The 21,915-nt window shown below is 71.1% G+C and overlaps 15 non-coding genes across 15 annotated transcripts; 3 read left to right on the forward strand and 12 right to left on the reverse strand.

Moving 5' to 3' along the window:
- Positions 1 to 3,864: 3,864 nt before the first annotated feature.
- TRNAE-CUC (transfer RNA glutamic acid (anticodon CUC)) lies at positions 3,865 to 3,936 on the reverse strand. Its single transcript has one exon. It is a non-coding gene; the product is annotated as a tRNA-Glu (tRNA).
- A 331-nt stretch (positions 3,937 to 4,267) lies between these two features.
- Positions 4,268 to 4,339, reverse strand: TRNAG-UCC (transfer RNA glycine (anticodon UCC)). The gene has a single exon. It is a non-coding gene; the product is annotated as a tRNA-Gly (tRNA).
- Positions 4,340 to 4,979: 640 nt separating this feature from the next.
- On the reverse strand, positions 4,980 to 5,051 carry TRNAD-GUC (transfer RNA aspartic acid (anticodon GUC)). Its single transcript has one exon. It is a non-coding gene; the product is annotated as a tRNA-Asp (tRNA).
- Positions 5,052 to 9,209: 4,158 nt separating this feature from the next.
- Positions 9,210 to 9,281, reverse strand: TRNAE-CUC (transfer RNA glutamic acid (anticodon CUC)). Its single transcript has one exon. It is a non-coding gene; the product is annotated as a tRNA-Glu (tRNA).
- Positions 9,282 to 9,606: 325 nt separating this feature from the next.
- On the reverse strand, positions 9,607 to 9,678 carry TRNAG-UCC (transfer RNA glycine (anticodon UCC)). The gene has a single exon. It is a non-coding gene; the product is annotated as a tRNA-Gly (tRNA).
- A 669-nt stretch (positions 9,679 to 10,347) lies between these two features.
- TRNAD-GUC (transfer RNA aspartic acid (anticodon GUC)) lies at positions 10,348 to 10,419 on the reverse strand. Its single transcript has one exon. It is a non-coding gene; the product is annotated as a tRNA-Asp (tRNA).
- Positions 10,420 to 11,126: 707 nt separating this feature from the next.
- TRNAL-CAG (transfer RNA leucine (anticodon CAG)) lies at positions 11,127 to 11,209 on the forward strand. The gene has a single exon. It is a non-coding gene; the product is annotated as a tRNA-Leu (tRNA).
- Positions 11,210 to 14,506: 3,297 nt separating this feature from the next.
- On the reverse strand, positions 14,507 to 14,578 carry TRNAE-CUC (transfer RNA glutamic acid (anticodon CUC)). Its single transcript has one exon. It is a non-coding gene; the product is annotated as a tRNA-Glu (tRNA).
- Positions 14,579 to 14,900: 322 nt separating this feature from the next.
- Positions 14,901 to 14,972, reverse strand: TRNAG-UCC (transfer RNA glycine (anticodon UCC)). Its single transcript has one exon. It is a non-coding gene; the product is annotated as a tRNA-Gly (tRNA).
- A 678-nt stretch (positions 14,973 to 15,650) lies between these two features.
- TRNAD-GUC (transfer RNA aspartic acid (anticodon GUC)) lies at positions 15,651 to 15,722 on the reverse strand. Its single transcript has one exon. It is a non-coding gene; the product is annotated as a tRNA-Asp (tRNA).
- Positions 15,723 to 16,420: 698 nt separating this feature from the next.
- TRNAL-CAG (transfer RNA leucine (anticodon CAG)) lies at positions 16,421 to 16,503 on the forward strand. The gene has a single exon. It is a non-coding gene; the product is annotated as a tRNA-Leu (tRNA).
- Positions 16,504 to 19,810: 3,307 nt separating this feature from the next.
- Positions 19,811 to 19,882, reverse strand: TRNAE-CUC (transfer RNA glutamic acid (anticodon CUC)). The gene has a single exon. It is a non-coding gene; the product is annotated as a tRNA-Glu (tRNA).
- A 334-nt stretch (positions 19,883 to 20,216) lies between these two features.
- TRNAG-UCC (transfer RNA glycine (anticodon UCC)) lies at positions 20,217 to 20,288 on the reverse strand. The gene has a single exon. It is a non-coding gene; the product is annotated as a tRNA-Gly (tRNA).
- A 640-nt stretch (positions 20,289 to 20,928) lies between these two features.
- TRNAD-GUC (transfer RNA aspartic acid (anticodon GUC)) lies at positions 20,929 to 21,000 on the reverse strand. The gene has a single exon. It is a non-coding gene; the product is annotated as a tRNA-Asp (tRNA).
- A 736-nt stretch (positions 21,001 to 21,736) lies between these two features.
- On the forward strand, positions 21,737 to 21,819 carry TRNAL-CAG (transfer RNA leucine (anticodon CAG)). The gene has a single exon. It is a non-coding gene; the product is annotated as a tRNA-Leu (tRNA).
- The last annotated feature ends 96 nt before the right edge of the window (positions 21,820 to 21,915 follow it).

Raw genomic sequence — 21,915 nt, forward strand, 5'->3', positions numbered from 1 at the left:
GGAAGCCAGGGAGGAGGATGAAGATGAGGAAGAGCAGCAGCAGCAGCAGCAGCAGCAGCAGCAAGAGGAGAGGGGAGAAGAGCCAGCGGAGGGGCACAGCGAGGAAGAGGAGGAAGAGCACCCCCAGGAAAACCCAGAGGGAGAGGAGGAGGAGGAGGAAGACCACGACGACCCGCTGGGCGGGGCACAACGGGGGCGGGGGGTAGCGCTGCGAACTGGAAGGAGCGGGCGGCCCGTCTGGGATGCGTCCCGGGGTGCTGCCGGGTGCCCCGTGCGGCCTCCAGAACCGGGCAGCGGCGCCCTGCAAGCCCCGGGAACCGCGCGGAGCTGCCCCGGGAACCGCGCGCCCCGCGCGCCCCGCGCGCCCGGCGGCCTGCGCCCTGGCCCCGCAGCCCAGGGCCCAGGCGGCGCGACGGACCAAGGCCGCAGTCCCTGGCGCGCTCCCCCAGCCAAGGGAACGGCCGCGCCACCCGGCCCGCCGTCAGGATGGCCGAGCGGTCTAAGGCGCTGCGTTCAGGTCGCAGTCTCCCCTGGAGGCGTGGGTTCGAATCCCACTCCTGACAAGCACGCCTTTTTGGCACGCCCGGGCCAGCCTCGCGCCCGTCGTGCAACACGCCGCTCGCCGCTCCGCCTCTCCAGCCGTCGCGAGCGAGACCCCGCCTTGCCGGCCCACACGTGGCACTCGCCACAGGGACCACGCTCCAACTGGCCAGCGCGCAGGCACTCCCGCCCACCTCTCCCCACCACACCGCTTCTCGACCCACCTGCCTCCGAGTCTTCCTGGCTCCTCCGCTCCTCTGCCGCCACCCTCTGCCGCTACCTTCCGCACATTCACGGCCCTCCGCCTCCCAGCCCCAGTCCCCAGATCTCCTCCACCTCTCCCCGCCACCTGCCAGCCCCAGAGCGCTGAACCGACGGGCGGCCCGCCCAGAGTCCTCCCGAGCGTCCCCTAAACACCTGTCTGCAGCCAGCCCACCGAGAGCAGCGCACTTCGGCCGCGTCCCACCTCCTCGCCCTCGCTGCGCACTCCCGCCTCCCGCCTCCCGCCTCCCGCCTGCCAGCCTGTCTGCCTGCTCGGGACAGCGCGCTGCCCGGGATCCTGCTCCTCGGAGCCCTTGGCTGACCCCGTGCTCCCGCCTCTCTCGGCCTCAGCACAGCTGCCGCAGGAGGCACAGAGGCCACGAGTCGGGAAAACCACCCGGGGCAGTGGTTGGTGGCCGGCCAAAGGCCCAGGCGCCCTGCGGTCACCCAGCTGCACACGTTGGCTCTGCTCCACGACCCACCGCCTCCCCAGGGGCGGGGCGGGGGGCTCCATGGGCAGGCGCGCCCCACCCAGCGTGGCGGCCGGCCACACACCCGCCTTCAGCCGGTGCTCCTGTTGCAGCCGTGGCTCACACCCGAGCCCACCACCACGGGGACCGCCCCGAGTCACCTGCTCTGACGGGGACCTGGGCAGAGGGCCGGGTCTGGCCGGCTGCATCCTGGCTCTCTCTGGGCTCCAGCGCCCCTCCTTCCCCGTGCCCTGGGATGCAGACAACAACCCAGCAGGAGCTGAAGCTCTGTGCTTCTCTCTCTTTCTCTGTCTGCCTGCCTCTTGCTCTCTAGCGCTCTCTCTCTCTCTCTCTCTCTCTCTCTCTCTCGTGTGTGTGTGTGTGTGTGTGAGTGTGTGTGTCTCCCTCCCAAACCCCACCCATCCATCCAAGGCCAACCACCACCACACCACACCACACCACACCCCCTCCAACCCCACCCCAGCCAACCATTCCGCCCATCCTCAACTCTAGGCAGCTTGCCAAGCAGCCTGGGCCCTAGAGGCGCGTGGAGCAGCTCCTTCTGCTTGCGCGTGGTCGCCCTGCTCCACGGAAAGCGGCTGCAACGGAGCAGCTCGTGGTGATCAGCCTGCGGGCCTGTGGCGGCTCCTGGCGGCGCCCGCCGACGGTGCATGGGTGGTTCAGTGGTCGAATTCTCGCCTGCCACGCGGGAGGCCCGGGTTCGATTCCCGGCCCATGCAGCTCCTGCTCCCCTTTTGCTTGGGCAGCCCCAGCAGTGCCTCTGCGCAAGCCGCTCCCTCGGGCTCCTCTCTGGCCAGCCTTGCACCAGCACTCTTGGCACACGCGCTCCCCAGCCCCCCTGGCCGCCGAACCCCGCCTAGCCCAGCGCCAGTGCCTCAGCCCTCGCACCCCTGCCTCCTTCCTAGCCTCTGCCTCTCCTGATACCCACTTCGGGCCCACGCGCTGCACTTCCGACCTCGCCGCTCTGCCGGCCGGCCACTGAGCCGCCAAGCCCCGCCGCTTCGCCTCCCCACACCCTGCTCTCACAACCAACCATCGCCAACGCGCGGCTGGCCCTAGCACCCTTCCACGACTCCTCCCGCCTTCCGGCTGCTGGACAGATGCCGGCCCCCGTTGGGGGCTCACGCCCTGGCCCTAGGCTGCTTGGGATGCCAGCCTCCAGAACGGACACCCGACTCCAGCCCTGCCACGCGCCCCACACACCGCCCCCAGTGCCCAGGGCCGGGCCCCTCCCAACCCACTGCACGGGAGGCTCCACGCCTGAGACGCTGCCCTCTGAGTCCCGTCGACCTGTCGCCCCCGAGACCTGCCCTAAGCGGCTGGGCAGCTCCGCCCTTGCCCTGGAGGTCCTGTGTGGGCACAAGGAGCCGGAGCCGCTACTTGACGAGGGCCGAGCCGGCACAGAGTAGGGCGGAGAACCGCATGCAGGGATCGAGGCGTCAATCGGGACGCAGAGAGCGCGAGCTCAGAGATGAGGCGGGGATTGGAACGTGCTACCAAATCCGTGGTGGCGTGGCCCGCGACGGGGACCGGGAGGGTCGGTTCCCTCCCGTGCGGAGAGAGCCCACGGTGAAACGCCAGCGTATGCCGCTCCCCTCTCCTCCACCTTGTCCCCACACACTGGCTGGCTGTCATCTCGGCTCTCGGGCTGTCCGCAAGCCCTCTCCCACCTCCTCCCGGAGGAGGAGGCTCCCTCACCGATGGCCAGCCGCCGGCATTGCCCAGGGCTCCAGCTTGCCGGCCCTCTCCAGCCTGCTGGTCTCGCATCTGCATCCTGCATCCTGCATCCTGCATCCTGCATCCTGGGGGGTGGAGGCGGGGAGGGGTGCCAAGTGCAGGGCCCCTCTGGGACAGCTCCCACGTGTTCAAGCCCCGAGCCCACCTGGGAGCCTGGATCGGCTCACGGTGGGAAAACCAAAGCAACTGCACCCTGGGCTGCTTGGTGACTCTCAGACCCACGGAGGCCATGGCACGCGGCACCTGGCACCTGGCCCAACGGGCAGGGAGAGAAGGCGTGCCCTCTGTGTCTCTCTGTGTGTGTGTGTGTCTGTGTGTGTGTGTGTGTGTGTGTGCGCGCGCACGCAGAAGCACACGCGTTCCTGTGCGTGGTGCCGGCGGCGGTGATGTCGTGAGTGAGGACGTGAGGCCGAGTGCGTGCAGGCACCGGTCCCTGTGTGTGGAGTGGGGTGCGGCTGTTCCGGAATTGTGGCATCCTGGGTGTGCGGGTGGCTGTGTGTTGGTGCGCGCGTGCCCACGTCTGGGTTGGGGGTGTTCCGGCTGCCCAGGAGTGTCGCAGAAAGGCTGGCAGGGGAGGCGCGGGAGCAGGGGGACAGCGAGCAGCCTGGAGGTGGGGAGCGGCCGAAGGTCCTGAGGTGGCGCAGCTGGCGAAAAGGACAGCAGCTGAGGGCGGCCGCGGAGGCAGAGGCACAGAGCTTGGGCCGGGGCCGGGGCTGGGGCGCAGTGTGCGTTGCCCCATTGCACAAGCAGTTGGCTGCGTGGTTGTGCAAAAGTGGGCGGGCTGTACTGCGGGAGGCAGAGCACACACGCCGGCCCTCCGAGGAAGAAGAAAGGCTTCCCTGACCGGGAATCGAACCCGGGCCGCGGCGGTGAGAGCGCCGAATCCTAACCACTAGACCACCAGGGAGCGTCGGGCTGCGCGTCTGGCCTGGGCCTCTGCCTGCTGCAGCAGGCGCCTGGGTGCCAATGGGCGGCAGCAGCGGCAACAGCAGCAGCAGCAGCAGCAGCAGCAGCGCCTGGCCTGCCGCGCTACTTCCACGGCCAACCCCCGGCTGTCCTGCCCGGGCCGGCCGACGGGCCCCCGACCGCCATCCGCCCTGACCTCAAAAAAACACACGGCGCGCCTCCGTCTCCTGGCCCCCGCGCACGCCCTGCCCCGCCGCGCTCAGCCGAGTCCGCCCCACCTGGGCGGCCGGGCGCGCGCCACGACCACCGCCTCTGCCAAAAGGTGGGCGCGCTGCGTTGGCCGGGAATCGAACCCGGGTCAACTGCTTGGAAGGCAGCTATGCTCACCACTATACCACCAACGCCTCCCGCCGAGGCCGGCCTGGCCACGCGCCGCCCGGCTTGCCCGGAGCGCCCCGCCGCCCCCGTGCCCCGACGGCGCGCCTCGCCCGCACTTCCCCGCTGCCACCCCAAGGCCGCCCGGCGCCCCGCCGGCCAAGCCCAGCACGCCTGCCCGATCCACGCGCGCGCCCTCGCGCATCCACACGCACGCCAGCCGCTTCTCCGTCTGCGCACGCGCCCGCCTCCGCCCAGCGCCTCCCGGTCTCCTTACTCCTGGGAACCGGCCTCCGGATCCAGCGGAGCCCCGGCGGCGCGCGCGTCCGTGTCCGCGTCCGCCCTCAGCTGGCTCGTCCAAGCTCTTGTGCACCAGAGGTCCGACGGCCAGGCGACCGACCGCACCCGCAGGCTCGCTCCCCGGCTCGTCCGCGCCCCCTCACCCAGCGCACCTAGCGCACCCAGCGCACCTAGCGCACCTAGCGCACCAAGCCCTGTCGGTCGGTGGCGACCGACCGTGGGCGAGCGAAAACTCCTCGCGCGCGCCGCACCGCGCCGCGCCCTGTGCGCCCAACACGGGTGCGTGTCCGGGGCCCGCAGGCCACACGGTCCCTGGTGCTCCGCGTGCGGGGGCCGGCGTGCGGGGCCTGGCCAAAAAGGGCGGCTTGCCTCCCCGTCGGGGAATCGAACCCCGGTCTCCCGCGTGACAGGCGGGGATACTCACCACTATACTAACGAGGACGGCGGCGGCCACCCTCGGGTCCCCTCGACCCCTCTGCGTCCGCCCGCCCGCCCGCCCGCACCCGACCCCTGCCCTCCACCGCCCACACACCGGCTCCAGGGCCAACCGCCACCCGTCCCCAGTCCCCAGTCCCCGGTCCCCGCAACCTAGTGCCTTCAGCCCCACGTGGACTCCCCGGCCCGGGACCACAACATGCTAGCTTCCAGGAGCATAGAGCCAACCAACCGGAGGACCCAGGGGAAGCCAGGGAGGAGGATGAAGATGAGGAAGAGCAGCAGCAGCAGCAGCAGCAGCAGCAGCAGCAAGAGGAGAGGGGAGAAGAGCCAGCGGAGGGGCACAGCGAGGAAGAGGAGGAAGAGCACCCCCAGGAAAACCCAGAGGGAGAGGAGGAGGAGGAGGAGGAAGACCACGACGACCCGCTGGGCGGGGCACAACGGGGGCAGGGGGTAGCGCTGCGAACTGGAAGGAGCGGGCGGCCCGTCTGGGATGCGTCCCGGGGGGTGCTGCCGGGTGCCCCGTGCGGCCTCCAGAACCGGGCAGCGGCGCCCTGCAAGCCCCGGGAACCGCGCGGAGCTGCCCCGGGAACCGCGCGCCCCGCGCGCCCCGCGCGCCCCGCGCGCCCGGCGGCCTGCGCCCTGGCCCCGCAGCCCAGGGCCCAGGCGGCGCGACGGACCAAGGCCGCAGTCCCTGGCGCGCTCCCCCAGCCAAGGGAACGGCCGCGCCACCCGGCCCGCCGTCAGGATGGCCGAGCGGTCTAAGGCGCTGCGTTCAGGTCGCAGTCTCCCCTGGAGGCGTGGGTTCGAATCCCACTCCTGACAAGCACGCCTTTTTGGCACGCCCGGGCCAGCCTCGCGCCCGTCGTGCAACACGCCGCTCGCCGCTCCGCCTCTCCAGCCGTCGCGAGCGAGACCCCGCCTTGCCGGCCCACACGTGGCACTCGCCACAGGGACCACGCTCCAACTGGCCAGCGCGCAGGCACTCCCGCCCACCTCTCCCCACCACACCGCTTCTCGGGACCCACCTGCCTCCGAGTCTTCCTGGCTCCTCCGCTCCTCTGCCGCCACCCTCTGCCGCTACCTTCCGCACATTCACGGCCCTCCGCCTCCCAGCCCCAGTCCCCAGATCTCCTCCACCTCTCCCCGCCTCCTGCCAGCCCCAGAGCGCTGAACCGACGGGCGGCCCGCCCAGAGTCCTCCCGAGCGTCCCCTAAACACCTGTCTGCAGCCAGCCCACCGAGAGCAGCGCACTTCGGCCGCGTCCCACCTCCTCGCCCTCGCTGCGCACTCCCGCCTCCCGCCTCCCGCCTCCCGCCTGCCAGCCTGTCTGCCTGCTCGGGACAGCGCGCTGCCCGGGATCCTGCTCCTCGGAGCCCTTGGCTGACCCCGTGCTCCCGCCTCTCTCGGCCTCAGCACAGCTGCCTCAGGAGGCACAGAGGCCACGAGTCGGGAAAACCACCCGGGGCAGTGGTTGGTGGCCGGCCGAAGGCCCAGGCGCCCTGCGGTCACCCAGCTGCACACGTTGGCTCTGCTCCACGACCCACCGCCTCCCCAGGGGCGGGGCGGGGGGCTCCATGGGCAGGCGCGCCCCACCCAGCGTGGCGGCCGGCCACACACCCGCCTTCAGCCGGTGCTCCTGTTGCAGCCGTGGCTCACACCCGAGCCCACCACCACGGGGACCGCCCCGAGTCACCTGCTCTGACGGGGACCTGGGCAGAGGGCCGGGTCTGGCCGGCTGCATCCTGGCTCTCTCTGGGCTCCAGCGCCCCTCCTTCCCCGTGCCCTGGGATGCAGACAACAACCCAGCAGGAGCTGAAGCTCTGTGCTTCTCTCTCTTTCTCTGTCTGCCTGCCTCTTGCTCTCTAGCGCGCGCTCTCTCTCTCTCTCTCTCTCTCTCTCTCTCTCTCTCTCTCGTGTGTGTGTGTGTGTGTGAGTGTGTGTGTCTCCCTCCCAAACCCCACCCATCCATCCAAGGCCAACCACCACCACACCACACCACACCACACCACACCCCCTCCAACCCCACCCCAGCCAACCATTCCGCCCATCCTCAACTCTAGGCAGCTTGCCAAGCAGCCTGGGCCCTAGAGGCGCGTGGAGCAGCTCCTTCTGCTTGCGCGTGGTCGCCCTGCTCCACGGAAAGCGGCTGCAACGGAGCAGCTCGTGGTGATCAGCCTGCGGGCCTGTGGCGGCTCCTGGCGGCGCCCGCCGACGGTGCATGGGTGGTTCAGTGGTAGAATTCTCGCCTGCCACGCGGGAGGCCCGGGTTCGATTCCCGGCCCATGCAGCTCCTGCTCCCCTTTTGCTTGGGCAGCCCCAGCAGTGCCTCTGCGCAAGCCGCTCCCTCGGGCTCCTCTCTGGCCAGCCTTGCACCAGCACTCTTGGCACACGCGCTCCCCAGCCCCCCTGGCCGCCGAACCCCGCCTAGCCCAGCGCCAGTGCCTCAGCCCTCGCACCCCTGCCTCCTTCCTAGCCTCTGCCTCTCCTGATACCCACTTCGGGCCCACGCGCTGCACTTCCGACCTCGCCGCTCTGCCGGCCGGCCACTGAGCCGCCAAGCCCCGCCGCTTCGCCTCCCCACACCCTGCTCTCACAACCAACCATCGCCAACGCGCGGCTGGCCCTAGCACCCTTCCACGACTCCTCCCGCCTTCCGGCTGCTGGACAGATGCCGGCCCCCGTTGGGGGCTCACGCCCTGGCCCTAGGCTGCTTGGGATGCCAGCCTCCAGAACGGACACCCGACTCCAGCCCTGCCACGCGCCCCACACACCGCCCCCAGTGCCCAGGGCCGGGCCCCTCCCAACCCACTGCACGGGAGGCTCCACGCCTGAGACGCTGCCCTCTGAGTCCCGTCGACCTGTCGCCCCCGAGACCTGCCCTAAGCGGCTGGGCAGCTCCGCCCTTGCCCTGGAGGTCCTGTGTGGGCACAAGGAGCCGGAGCCGCTACTTGACGAGGGCCGAGCCGGCACAGAGTAGGGCGGAGAACCGCATGCAGGGATCGAGGCGTCAATCGGGACGCAGAGAGCGCGAGCTCAGAGATGAGGCGGGGATTGGAACGTGCTACCAAATCCGTGGTGGCGTGGCCCGCGACGGGGACCGGGAGGGTCGGTTCCCTCCCGTGCGGAGAGAGCCCACGGTGAAACGCCAGCGTATGCCGCTCCCCTCTCCTCCACCTTGTCCCCACACACTGGCTGGCTGTCATCTCGGCTCTCGGGCTGTCCGCAAGCCCTCTCCCACCTCCTCCCGGAGGAGGAGGCTCCCTCACCTATGGCCAGCCGCCGGCATTGCCCAGGGCTCCAGCTTGCCGGCCCTCTCCAGCCTGCTGGTCTCGCATCTGCATCCTGCATCCTGCATCCTGCATCCTGCATCCTGCATCCTGCATCCTGCATCCTGGGGGGTGGAGGCGGGGAGGGGTGCCAAGTGCAGGGCCCCTCTGGGACAGCTCCCACGTGTTCAAGCCCCGAGCCCACCTGGGAGCCTGGATCGGCTCACGGTGGGAAAACCAAAGCAACTGCACCCTGGGCTGCTTGGTGACTCTCAGACCCACGGAGGCCATGGCACGCGGCACCTGGCACCTGGCCCAACGGGCAGGGAGAGAAGGCGTGCCCTCTGTGTCTCTCTGTGTGTGTGTGTGTCTGTGTGTGTGTGTGTGTGTGTGTGCGCGCGCACGCAGAAGCACACGCGTTCCTGTGCGTGGTGCCGGCGGCGGTGATGTCGTGAGTGAGGACGTGAGGCCGAGTGCGTGCAGGCACCGGTCCCTGTGTGTGGAGTGGGGTGCGGCTGTTCCGGAATTGTGGCATCCTGGGTGTGCGGGTGGCTGTGTGTTGGTGCGCGCGTGCCCACGTCTGGGTTGGGGGTGTTCCGGCTGCCCAGGAGTGTCGCAGAAAGGCTGGCAGGGGAGGCGCGGGAGCAGGGGGACAGCGAGCAGCCTGGAGGTGGGGAGCGGCCGAAGGTCCTGAGGTGGCGCAGCTGGCGAAAAGGACAGCAGCTGAGGGCGGCCGCGGAGGCAGAGGCACAGAGCTTGGGCCGGGGCCGGGGCTGGGGCGCAGTGTGCGTTGCCCCATTGCACAAGCAGTTGGCTGCGTGGTTGTGCAAAAGTGGGCGGGCTGTACTGCGGGAGGCAGAGCACACACGCCGGCCCTCCGAGGAAGAAGAAAGGCTTCCCTGACCGGGAATCGAACCCGGGCCGCGGCGGTGAGAGCGCCGAATCCTAACCACTAGACCACCAGGGAGCGTCGGGCTGCGCGTCTGGCCTGGGCCTCTGCCTGCTGCAGCCGGCGCCTGGGTGCCAATGGGCGGCAGCAGCGGCAACAGCAGCAGCAGCAGCAGCAGCGCCTGGCCTGCCGCGCTACTTCCACGGCCAACCCCCGGCTGTCCTGCCCGGGCCGGCCGACGGGCCCCCGCCCGCCATCCGCCCTGACCTCAAAAAAACACACGGCGCGCCTCCGTCTCCTGGCCCCCGCGCACGCCCTGCCCCGCCGCGCTCAGCCGAGTCCGCCCCACCTGGGCGGCCGGGCGCGCGCCACGACCACCGCCTCTGCCAAAAGGTGGGCGCGCTGCGTTGGCCGGGAATCGAACCCGGGTCAACTGCTTGGAAGGCAGCTATGCTCACCACTATACCACCAACGCCTCCCGCCGAGGCCGGCCTGGCCACGCGCCGCCCGGCTTGCCCGGAGCGCCCCGCCGCCCCCGTGCCCCGACGGCGCGCCTCGCCCGCACGTCCCCGCTGCCACCCCAAGGCCGCCCGGCGCCCCGCCGGCCAAGCCCAGCACGCCTGCCCGATCCACGCGCGCGCCCTCGCGCATCCACACGCACGCCAGCCGCTTCTCCGTCTGCGCACGCGCCCGCCTCCGCCCAGCGGCTCCAGGTCTCCTTACTCCTGGGCCCCGGCCTCCGGATCCAGCGGAGCCCCGGCGGCGCGCGCGTCCGTATCCGTATCCGTCTCCGCGTCCGCCCTCAGCTGGCTCGTCCAAGCCCTCGTGCACCAGAGGTCCGACGGCCAGGCGACCGACCGCACCCGCAGGCTCGCTCCCCGGCTCGTCCGCGCCCCCTCACCCAGCGCACCTAGCGCACCTAGCGCACCAAGCGCACCAAGCGCACCAAGCGCACCAAGCGCACCAAGCGCACCAAGCCCTGTCGGTCGGTCGCGACCGACCGTGGGCGAGCGAAAACTCCTCGCGCGCGCCGCGCCCTGTGCGCCCAACACGGGTGCGTGTCCGGGGCCCGCAGGCCACACGGTCCCTGGTGCTCCGCGTGCGGGGGCCGGCGTGCGGGGCCTGGCCAAAAAGGGCGGCTTGCCTCCCCGTCGGGGAATCGAACCCCGGTCTCCCGCGTGACAGGCGGGGATACTCACCACTATACTAACGAGGACGGCGGCGGCCACCCTCGGGTCCCCTCGACCCCTCTGCGCCCGCCCGCCCGCCCGCACCCGCCCCCTGCCCTCCACCGCCCACACACCGGCTCCAGGGCCAACCGCCACCCGTCCCCAGTCCCCGGTCCCCGCAACCTAGTGCCTTCGCCCCACGTGGACTCCCCGGCCCGGGACCACAACATGCTAGCTTCCAGGAGCATAGAGCCAACCAACCGGAGGACCCAGGGGAAGCCAGGGAGGAGGATGAAGATGAGGAAGAGCAGCAGCAGCAGCAGCAGCAGCAGCAGCAAGAGGAGAGGGGAGAAGAGCCAGCGGAGGGGCACAGCGAGGAAGAGGAGGAAGAGCACCCCCAGGAAAACCCAGAGGGAGAGGAGGAGGAGGAGGAAGACCACGACGACCCGCTGGGCGGGGCACAACGGGGGCGGGGGGTAGCGCTGCGAACTGGAAGGAGCGGGCGGCCCGTCTGGGATGCGTCCCGGGGTGCTGCCGGGTGCCCCGTGCGGCCTCCAGAACCGGGCAGCGGCGCCCTGCAAGCCCCGGGAACCGCGCGGAGCTGCCCCGGGAACCGCGCGCCCCGCGCGCCCCGCGCGCCCGGCGGCCTGCGCCCTGGCCCCGCAGCCCAGGGCCCAGGCGGCGCGACGGACCAAGGCCGCAGTCCCTGGCGCGCTCCCCCAGCCAAGGGAACGGCCGCGCCACCCGGCCCGCCGTCAGGATGGCCGAGCGGTCTAAGGCGCTGCGTTCAGGTCGCAGTCTCCCCTGGAGGCGTGGGTTCGAATCCCACTCCTGACAAGCACGCCTTTTTGGCACGCCCGGGCCAGCCTCGCGCCCGTCGTGCAACACGCCGCTCGCCGCTCCGCCTCTCCAGCCGTCGCGAGCGAGACCCCGCCTTGCCGGCCCACACGTGGGACTCGCCACAGGGACCCCGCTCCAACTGGCCAGCGCGCAGGCACTCCCGCCCACCTCTCCCCACCACACCGCTTCTCGGGACCCACCTGCCTCCGAGTCTTCCTGGCTCCTCCGCTCCTCTGCCGCCACCCTCTGCCGCTACCTTCCGCACATTCACGGCCCTCCGCCTCCCAGCCCCAGTCCCCAGATCTCCTCCACCTCTCCCCGCCTCCTGCCAGCCCCAGAGCGCTGAACCGACGGGCGGCCCGCCCAGAGTCCTCCCGAGCGTCCCCTAAACACCTGTCTGCAGCCAGCCCACCGAGAGCAGCGCACTTCGGCCGCGTCCCACCTCCTCGCCCTCGCTGCGCACTCCCGCCTCCCGCCTCCCGCCTCCCGCCTCCCGCCTGCCAGCCTGTCTGCCTGCTCGGGACAGCGCGCTGCCCGGGATCCTGCTCCTCGGAGCCCTTGGCTGACCCCGTGCTCCCGCCTCTCTCGGCCTCAGCACAGCTGCCGCAGGAGGCACAGAGGCCACGAGTCGGGAAAACCACCCGGGGCAGTGGTTGGTGGCCGGCCGAAGGCCCAGGCGCCCTGCGGTCACCCAGCTGCACACGTTGGCTCTGCTCCACGACCCACCGCCTCCCCAGGGGCGGGGCGGGGGGCTCCATGGGCAGGCGCGCCCCACCCAGCGTGGCGGCCGGCCACACACCCGCCTTCAGCCGGTGCTCCTGTTGCAGCCGTGGCTCACACCCGAGCCCACCACCACGGGGACCGCCCCGAGTCACCTGCTCTGACGGGGACCTGGGCAGAAGGCCGGGTCTGGCCGGCTGCATCCTGGCTCTCTCTGGGCTCCAGCGCCCCTCCTTCCCCGTGCCCTGGGATGCAGACAACAACCCAGCAGGAGCTGAAGCTCTGTGCTTCTCTCTCTTTCTCTGTCTGCCTGCCTCTTGCTCTCTAGCTCGCTCTCTCTCTCTCTCTCTCTCTCTCTCTGTCTCGTGTGTGTGTGTGTGTGTGTGTGTGTGTGTGTCCCTCCCAAACCCCACCCACCCATCCATCCAAGGCCAACCACCACCACACCACACCACACCACACCCCCTCCAACCCCACCCCAGCCAACCATTCCGCCCATCCTCAACTCTAGGCAGCTTGCCAAGCAGCCTGGGCCCTAGAGGCGCGTGGAGCAGCTCCTTCTGCTTGCGCGTGGTCGCCCTGCTCCACGGAAAGCGGCTGCAACGGAGCAGCTCGTGGTGATCAGCCTGCGGGCCTGTGGCGGCTCCTGGCGGCGCCCGCCGACGGTGCATGGGTGGTTCAGTGGTCGAATTCTCGCCTGCCACGCGGGAGGCCCGGGTTCGATTCCCGGCCCATGCAGCTCCTGCTCCCCTTTTGCTTGGGCAGCCCCAGCAGTGCCTCTGCGCAAGCCGCTCCCTCGGGCTCCTCTCTGGCCAGCCTTGCACCAGCACTCTTGGCACACGCGCTCCCCAGCCCCCCTGGCCGCCGAACCCCGCCTAGCCCAGTGCTTCAGCCCTCGCACCCCTGCCTCCTTCCTAGCCTCTGCCTCTCCTGATACCCACTTCGGGCCCACGCGCTGCACTTCCGACCTCGCCGCTCTGCCGGCCGGCCACTGAGCCGCCAAGCCCCGCCGCTTCGTCTCCCCACACCCTGCTCTCACAACCAACCATCGCCAACGCGCGGCTGGCCCTAGCACCCTTCCACGACTCCTCCCGCCTTCCGGCTGCTGGACTGATGCCGGCCCCCGTTGGGGGCTCACGCCCTGGCCCTAGGCTGCTTGGGATGCCAGCCTCCAGAACGGACACCCGACTCCAGCCCTGCCACGTGCCCCACACACCGCCCCCAGTGCCCAGGGCCGGGCCCCTCCCAACCCACTGCACGGGAGGCTCCACGCCTGAGACGCTGCCCTCTGAGTCCCCTCGACCTGTCGCCCCCGAGACCTGCCCTAAGCGGCTGGGCAGCTCCGCCCTTGCCCTGGAGGTCCTGTGTGGGCACAAGGAGCCGGAGCCGCTACTTGACGAGGGCCGAGCCGGCACAGAGTAGGGCGGAGAACCGCATGCAGGGATCGAGGCGTCAATCGGGACGCAGAGAGCGCGAGCTCAGAGATGAGGCGGGGATTGGAACGTGCTACCAAATCCGTGGTGGCGTGGCCCGCGACGGGGACCGGGAGGGTCGGTTCCCTCCCGTGCGGAGAGAGCCCACGGTGAAACGCCAGCGTATGCCGCTCCCCTCTCCTCCACCTTGTCCCCACACACTGGCTGGCTGTCATCTCGGCTCTCGGGCTGTCCGCAAGCCCTCTCCCACCTCCTCCCGGAGGAGGAGGCTCCCTCACATATGGCCAGCCGCCGGCATTGCCCAGGGCTCCAGCTTGCCGGCCCTCTCCAGCCTGCTGGTCTCGCATCTGCATCCTGCATCCTGCATCCTGCATCCTGGGGGGTGGAGGCGGGGAGGGGTGCCAAGTGCAGGGCCCCTCTGGGACAGCTCCCACGTGTTCAAGCCCCGAGCCCACCTGGGAGCCTGGATCGGCTCACGGTGGGAAAACCAAAGCAACTGCACCCTGGGCTGCTTGGTGACTCTCAGACCCACGGAGGCCATGGCACGCGGCACCTGGCACCTGGCCCAACGGGCAGGGAGAGAAGGCGTGCCCTCTGTGTCTCTGTGTGTGTGTGTCTGTGTGTGTGAGTGTGTGTGCGCGCGCGCACACGCAGAAGCACACGCGTTCCTGTGCGTGGTGCCGGCGGCGGTGATGTCGTGAGTGAGGACGTGAGGCCGAGTGCGTGCAGGCACCGGTCCCTGTGTGTGGAGTGGGGTGCGGCTGTTCCGGAATTGTGGCATCCTGGGTGTGCGGGTGGCTGTGTGTTGGTGCGCGCGTGCCCACGTCTGGGTTGGGGGTGTTCCGGCTGCCCAGGAGTGTCGCAGAAAGGCTGGCAGGGGAGGCGCGGGAGCAGGGGGACAGCGAGCAGCCTGGAGGTGGGGAGCGGCCGAAGGTCCTGAGGTGGCGCAGCTGGCGAAAAGGACAGCAGCTGAGGGCGGCCGCGGAGGCAGAGGCACAGAGCTTGGGCCGGGGCCGGGGCTGGGGCGCAGTGTGCGTTGCCCCATTGCACAAGCAGTTGGCTGCGTGGTTGTGCAAAAGTGGGCGGGCTGTACTGCGGGAGGCAGAGCACACACGCCAGCCCTCCGAGGAAGAAGAAAGGCTTCCCTGACCGGGAATCGAACCCGGGCCGCGGCGGTGAGAGCGCCGAATCCTAACCACTAGACCACCAGGGAGCGTCGGGCTGCGCGTCTGGCCTGGGCCTCTGCCTGCTGCAGCCGGCGCCTGGGTGCCAATGGGCGGCAGCAGCAGCAGCAGCAGCAGCAGCAGCAGCGCCTGGCCTGCCGCGCTACTTCCACGGCCAACCCCCGGCTGTCCTGCCCGGGCCGGCCGACGGGCCCCCGCCCGCCATCCGCCCTGACCTCAAAAAAACACACGGCGCGCCTCCGTCTCCTGGCCCCCGCGCACGCCCTGCCCCGCCGCGCTCAGCCAAGTCCGCCCCACCTGGGCCGCCGGGCGCGCGCCACGACCACCGCCTCTGCCAAAAGGTGGGCGCGCTGCGTTGGCCGGGAATCGAACCCGGGTCAACTGCTTGGAAGGCAGCTATGCTCACCACTATACCACCAACGCCTCCCGCCGAGGCCGGCCTGGCCACGCGCCGCCCGGCTTGCCCGGAGCGCCCCGCCGCCCCCGTGCCCCGACGGCGCGCCTCGCCCGCACGTCCCCGCTGCCACCCCAAGGCCGCCCGGCGCCCCGCCGGCCAAGCCCAGCACGCCTGCCCGATCCACGCGCGCGCCCTCGCGCATCCACACGCACGCCAGCCGCTTCTCCGTCTGCGCACGCGCCCGCCTCCGCCCAGCGGCTCCAGGTCTCCTTACTCCTGGGCCCCGGCCTCCGGATCCAGCGGAGCCCCGGCGGCGCGCGCGTCCGTATCCGTATCCGTCTCCGCGTCCGCCCTCAGCTGGCTCGTCCAAGCCCTCGTGCACCAGAGGTCCGACGGCCAGGCGACCGACCGCACCCGCAGGCTCGCTCCCCGGCTCGTCCGCGCCCCCTCACCCAGCGCACCTAGCGCACCTAGCGCACCTAGCGCACCAAGCGCACCAAGCGCACCAAGCGCACCAAGCGCACCAAGCGCACCAAGCCCTGTCGGTCGGTGGCGACCGACCGTGGGCGAGCGAAAACTCCTCGCGCGCGCCGCGCCCTGTGCGCCCAACACGGGTGCGTGTCCGGGGCCCGCAGGCCACACGGTCCCTGGTGCTCCGCGTGCGGGGGCCGGCGTGCGGGGCCTGGCCAAAAAGGGCGGCTTGCCTCCCCGTCGGGGAATCGAACCCCGGTCTCCCGCGTGACAGGCGGGGATACTCACCACTATACTAACGAGGACGGCGGCGGCCACCCTCGGGTCCCCTCGACCCCTCTGCGCCCGCCCGCCCGCCCGCACCCGCCCCCTGCCCTCCACCGCCCACACACCGGCTCCAGGGCCAACCGCCACCCGTCCCCAGTCCCCGGTCCCCGCAACCTAGTGCCTTCGCCCCACGTGGACTCCCCGGCCCGGGACCACAACATGCTAGCTTCCAGGAGCATAGAGCCAACCAACCGGAGGACCCAGGGGAAGCCAGGGAGGAGGATGAAGATGAGGAAGAGCAGCAGCAGCAGCAGCAGCAAGAGGAGAGGGGAGAAGAGCCAGCGGAGGGGCACAGCGAGGAAGAGGAGGAAGAGCACCCCCAGGAAAACCCAGAGGGAGAGGAGGAGGAGGAGGAAGACCACGACGACCCGCTGGGCGGGGCACAACGGGGGCGGGGGGTAGCGCTGCGAACTGGAAGGAGCGGGCGGCCCGTCTGGGATGCGTCCCGGGGTGCTGCCGGGTGCCCCGTGCGGCCTCCAGAACCGGGCAGCGGCGCCCTGCAAGCCCCGGGAACCGCGCGGAGCTGCCCCGGGAACCGCGCGCCCCGCGCGCCCCGCGCGCCCGGCGGCCTGCGCCCTGGCCCCGCAGCCCAGGGCCCAGGCGGCGCGACGGACCAAGGCCGCAGTCCCTGGCGCGCTCCCCCAGCCAAGGGAACGGCCGCGCCACCCGGCCCGCCGTCAGGATGGCCGAGCGGTCTAAGGCGCTGCGTTCAGGTCGCAGTCTCCCCTGGAGGCGTGGGTTCGAATCCCACTCCTGACAAGCACGCCTTTTTGGCACGCCCGGGCCAGCCTCGCGCCCGTCGTGCAACACGCCGCTCGCCGCTCCGCCTCTCCAGCCGTCGCGAGCGAGACCCCGCCTTGCCGGCCCACACGTGGCACTCGCCACAGGGACCACGCTCCAACTGGCCAGCGCGCAGGCACTCCCGCCCACCTCTCCCCACCACACCGCTTCTCGGGACCCACCTGCCTCCGAGTCTTCCTGGCTCCTCCGCTCCTCTGCCGCCACCCTCTGCCGCTACCTTCCGCACATTCACGGCCCTCCGCCTCCCAGCCCCAGTCCCCAGATCTCCTCCACCTCTCCCCGCCACCTGCCAGCCCCAGAGCGCTGAACCGACGGGCGGCCCGCCCAGAGTCCTCCCGAGCGTCCCCTAAACACCTGTCTGCAGCCAGCCCACCGAGAGCAGCGCACTTCGGCCGCGTCCCACCTCCTCGCCCTCGCTGCGCACTCCCGCCTCCCGCCTCCCGCCTCCCGCCTGCCAGCCTGTCTGCCTGCTCGGGACAGCGCGCTGCCCGGGATCCTGCTCCTCGGAGCCCTTGGCTGACCCCGTGCTCCCGCCTCTCTCGGCCTCAGCACAGCTGCCGCAGGAGGCACAGAGGCCACGAGTCGGGAAAACCACCCGGGGCAGTGGTTGGTGGCCGGCCAAAGGCCCAGGCGCCCTGCGGTCACCCAGCTGCACACGTTGGCTCTGCTCCACGACCCACCGCCTCCCCAGGGGCGGGGCGGGGGGCTCCATGGGCAGGCGCGCCCCACCCAGCGTGGCGGCCGGCCACACACCCGCCTTCAGCCGGTGCTCCTGTTGCAGCCGTGGCTCACACCCGAGCCCACCACCACGGGGACCGCCCCGAGTCACCTGCTCTGACGGGGACCTGGGCAGAGGGCCGGGTCTGGCCGGCTGCATCCTGGCTCTCTCTGGGCTCCAGCGCCCCTCCTTCCCCGTGCCCTGGGATGCAGACAACAACCCAGCAGGAGCTGAAGCTCTGTGCTTCTCTCTCTTTCTCTGTCTGCCTGCCTCTTGCTCTCTAGCGCTCTCTCTCTCTCTCTCTCTCTCTCTCTCTCTCTCTCGTGTGTGTGTGTGTGTGTGTGAGTGTGTGTGTCTCCCTCCCAAACCCCACCCATCCATCCAAGGCCAACCACCACCACACCACACCACACCACACCCCCTCCAACCCCACCCCAGCCAACCATTCCGCCCATCCTCAACTCTAGGCAGCTTGCCAAGCAGCCTGGGCCCTAGAGGCGCGTGGAGCAGCTCCTTCTGCTTGCGCGTGGTCGCCCTGCTCCACGGAAAGCGGCTGCAACGGAGCAGCTCGTGGTGATCAGCCTGCGGGCCTGTGGCGGCTCCTGGCGGCGCCCGCCGACGGTGCATGGGTGGTTCAGTGGTCGAATTCTCGCCTGCCACGCGGGAGGCCCGGGTTCGATTCCCGGCCCATGCAGCTCCTGCTCCCCTTTTGCTTGGGCAGCCCCAGCAGTGCCTCTGCGCAAGCCGCTCCCTCGGGCTCCTCTCTGGCCAGCCTTGCACCAGCACTCTTGGCACACGCGCTCCCCAGCCCCCCTGGCCGCCGAACCCCGCCTAGCCCAGCGCCAGTGCCTCAGCCCTCGCACCCCTGCCTCCTTCCTAGCCTCTGCCTCTCCTGATACCCACTTCGGGCCCACGCGCTGCACTTCCGACCTCGCCGCTCTGCCGGCCGGCCACTGAGCCGCCAAGCCCCGCCGCTTCGCCTCCCCACACCCTGCTCTCACAACCAACCATCGCCAACGCGCGGCTGGCCCTAGCACCCTTCCACGACTCCTCCCGCCTTCCGGCTGCTGGACAGATGCCGGCCCCCGTTGGGGGCTCACGCCCTGGCCCTAGGCTGCTTGGGATGCCAGCCTCCAGAACGGACACCCGACTCCAGCCCTGCCACGCGCCCCACACACCGCCCCCAGTGCCCAGGGCCGGGCCCCTCCCAACCCACTGCACGGGAGGCTCCACGCCTGAGACGCTGCCCTCTGAGTCCCGTCGACCTGTCGCCCCCGAGACCTGCCCTAAGCGGCTGGGCAGCTCCGCCCTTGCCCTGGAGGTCCTGTGTGGGCACAAGGAGCCGGAGCCGCTACTTGACGAGGGCCGAGCCGGCACAGAGTAGGGCGGAGAACCGCATGCAGGGATCGAGGCGTCAATCGGGACGCAGAGAGCGCGAGCTCAGAGATGAGGCGGGGATTGGAACGTGCTACCAAATCCGTGGTGGCGTGGCCCGCGACGGGGACCGGGAGGGTCGGTTCCCTCCCGTGCGGAGAGAGCCCACGGTGAAACGCCAGCGTATGCCGCTCCCCTCTCCTCCACCTTGTCCCCACACACTGGCTGGCTGTCATCTCGGCTCTCGGGCTGTCCGCAAGCCCTCTCCCACCTCCTCCCGGAGGAGGAGGCTCCCTCACCGATGGCCAGCCGCCGGCATTGCCCAGGGCTCCAGCTTGCCGGCCCTCTCCAGCCTGCTGGTCTCGCATCTGCATCCTGCATCCTGCATCCTGCATCCTGCATCCTGGGGGGTGGAGGCGGGGAGGGGTGCCAAGTGCAGGGCCCCTCTGGGACAGCTCCCACGTGTTCAAGCCCCGAGCCCACCTGGGAGCCTGGATCGGCTCACGGTGGGAAAACCAAAGCAACTGCACCCTGGGCTGCTTGGTGACTCTCAGACCCACGGAGGCCATGGCACGCGGCACCTGGCACCTGGCCCAACGGGCAGGGAGAGAAGGCGTGCCCTCTGTGTCTCTCTGTGTGTGTGTGTGTCTGTGTGTGTGTGTGTGTGTGTGTGCGCGCGCACGCAGAAGCACACGCGTTCCTGTGCGTGGTGCCGGCGGCGGTGATGTCGTGAGTGAGGACGTGAGGCCGAGTGCGTGCAGGCACCGGTCCCTGTGTGTGGAGTGGGGTGCGGCTGTTCCGGAATTGTGGCATCCTGGGTGTGCGGGTGGCTGTGTGTTGGTGCGCGCGTGCCCACGTCTGGGTTGGGGGTGTTCCGGCTGCCCAGGAGTGTCGCAGAAAGGCTGGCAGGGGAGGCGCGGGAGCAGGGGGACAGCGAGCAGCCTGGAGGTGGGGAGCGGCCGAAGGTCCTGAGGTGGCGCAGCTGGCGAAAAGGACAGCAGCTGAGGGCGGCCGCGGAGGCAGAGGCACAGAGCTTGGGCCGGGGCCGGGGCTGGGGCGCAGTGTGCGTTGCCCCATTGCACAAGCAGTTGGCTGCGTGGTTGTGCAAAAGTGGGCGGGCTGTACTGCGGGAGGCAGAGCACACACGCCGGCCCTCCGAGGAAGAAGAAAGGCTTCCCTGACCGGGAATCGAACCCGGGCCGCGGCGGTGAGAGCGCCGAATCCTAACCACTAGACCACCAGGGAGCGTCGGGCTGCGCGTCTGGCCTGGGCCTCTGCCTGCTGCAGCAGGCGCCTGGGTGCCAATGGGCGGCAGCAGCGGCAACAGCAGCAGCAGCAGCAGCAGCAGCAGCAGCGCCTGGCCTGCCGCGCTACTTCCACGGCCAACCCCCGGCTGTCCTGCCCGGGCCGGCCGACGGGCCCCCGCCCGCCATCCGCCCTGACCTCAAAAAAACACACGGCGCGCCTCCGTCTCCTGGCCCCCGCGCACGCCCTGCCCCGCCGCGCTCAGCCGAGTCCGCCCCACCTGGGCGGCCGGGCGCGCGCCACGACCACCGCCTCTGCCAAAAGGTGGGCGCGCTGCGTTGGCCGGGAATCGAACCCGGGTCAACTGCTTGGAAGGCAGCTATGCTCACCACTATACCACCAACGCCTCCCGCCGAGGCCGGCCTGGCCACGCGCCGCCCGGCTTGCCCGGAGCGCCCCGCCGCCCCCGTGCCCCGACGGCGCGCCTCGCCCGCACTTCCCCGCTGCCACCCCAAGGCCGCCCGGCGCCCCGCCGGCCAAGCCCAGCACGCCTGCCCGATCCACGCGCGCGCCCTCGCGCATCCACACGCACGCCAGCCGCTTCTCCGTCTGCGCACGCGCCCGCCTCCGCCCAGCGCCTCCCGGTCTCCTTACTCCTGGGAACCGGCCTCCGGATCCAGCGGAGCCCCGGCGGCGCGCGCGTCCGTGTCCGCGTCCGCCCTCAGCTGGCTCGTCCAAGCTCTTGTGCACCAGAGGTCCGACGGCCAGGCGACCGACCGCACCCGCAGGCTCGCTCCCCGGCTCGTCCGCGCCCCCTCACCCAGCGCACCTAGCGCACCCAGCGCACCTAGCGCACCTAGCGCACCAAGCCCTGTCGGTCGGTGGCGACCGACCGTGGGCGAGCGAAAACTCCTCGCGCGCGCCGCACCGCGCCGCGCCCTGTGCGCCCAACACGGGTGCGTGTCCGGGGCCCGCAGGCCACATGGTCCCTGGTGCTCCGCGTGCGGGGGCCGGCGTGCGGGGCCTGGCCAAAAAGGGCGGCTTGCCTCCCCGTCGGGGAATCGAACCCCGGTCTCCCGCGTGACAGGCGGGGATACTCACCACTATACTAACGAGGACGGCGGCGGCCACCCTCGGGTCCCCTCGACCCCTCTGCGTCCGCCCGCCCGCCCGCCCGCACCCGACCCCTGCCCTCCACCGCCCACACACCGGCTCCAGGGCCAACCGCCACCCGTCCCCAGTCCCCAGTCCCCGGTCCCCGCAACCTAGTGCCTTCAGCCCCACGTGGACTCCCCGGCCCGGGACCACAACATGCTAGCTTCCAGGAGCATAGAGCCAACCAACCGGAGGACCCAGGGGAAGCCAGGGAGGAGGATGAAGATGAGGAAGAGCAGCAGCAGCAGCAGCAGCAGCAGCAGCAGCAAGAGGAGAGGGGAGAAGAGCCAGCGGAGGGGCACAGCGAGGAAGAGGAGGAAGAGCACCCCCAGGAAAACCCAGAGGGAGAGGAGGAGGAGGAGGAGGAAGACCACGACGACCCGCTGGGCGGGGCACAACGGGGGCAGGGGGTAGCGCTGCGAACTGGAAGGAGCGGGCGGCCCGTCTGGGATGCGTCCCGGGGGGTGCTGCCGGGTGCCCCGTGCGGCCTCCAGAACCGGGCAGCGGCGCCCTGCAAGCCCCGGGAACCGCGCGGAGCTGCCCCGGGAACCGCGCGCCCCGCGCGCCCCGCGCGCCCCGCGCGCCCGGCGGCCTGCGCCCTGGCCCCGCAGCCCAGGGCCCAGGCGGCGCGACGGACCAAGGCCGCAGTCCCTGGCGCGCTCCCCCAGCCAAGGGAACGGCCGCGCCACCCGGCCCGCCGTCAGGATGGCCGAGCGGTCTAAGGCGCTGCGTTCAGGTCGCAGTCTCCCCTGGAGGCGTGGGTTCGAATCCCACTCCTGACAAGCACGCCTTTTTGGCACGCCCGGGCCAGCCTCGCGCCCGTCGTGCAACACGCCGCTCGCCGCTCCGCCTCTCCAGCCGTCGCGAGCGAGACCCCG

The sequence above is a fragment of the Oryctolagus cuniculus genome, chromosome 7 (genome assembly GCF_051225735.1).
Source record: "Oryctolagus cuniculus isolate XC-2025 breed Fujian yellow rabbit chromosome 7, ASM5122573v1, whole genome shotgun sequence".
In the NCBI taxonomy this organism is placed as follows: Eukaryota; Metazoa; Chordata; class Mammalia; order Lagomorpha; family Leporidae; genus Oryctolagus; species Oryctolagus cuniculus.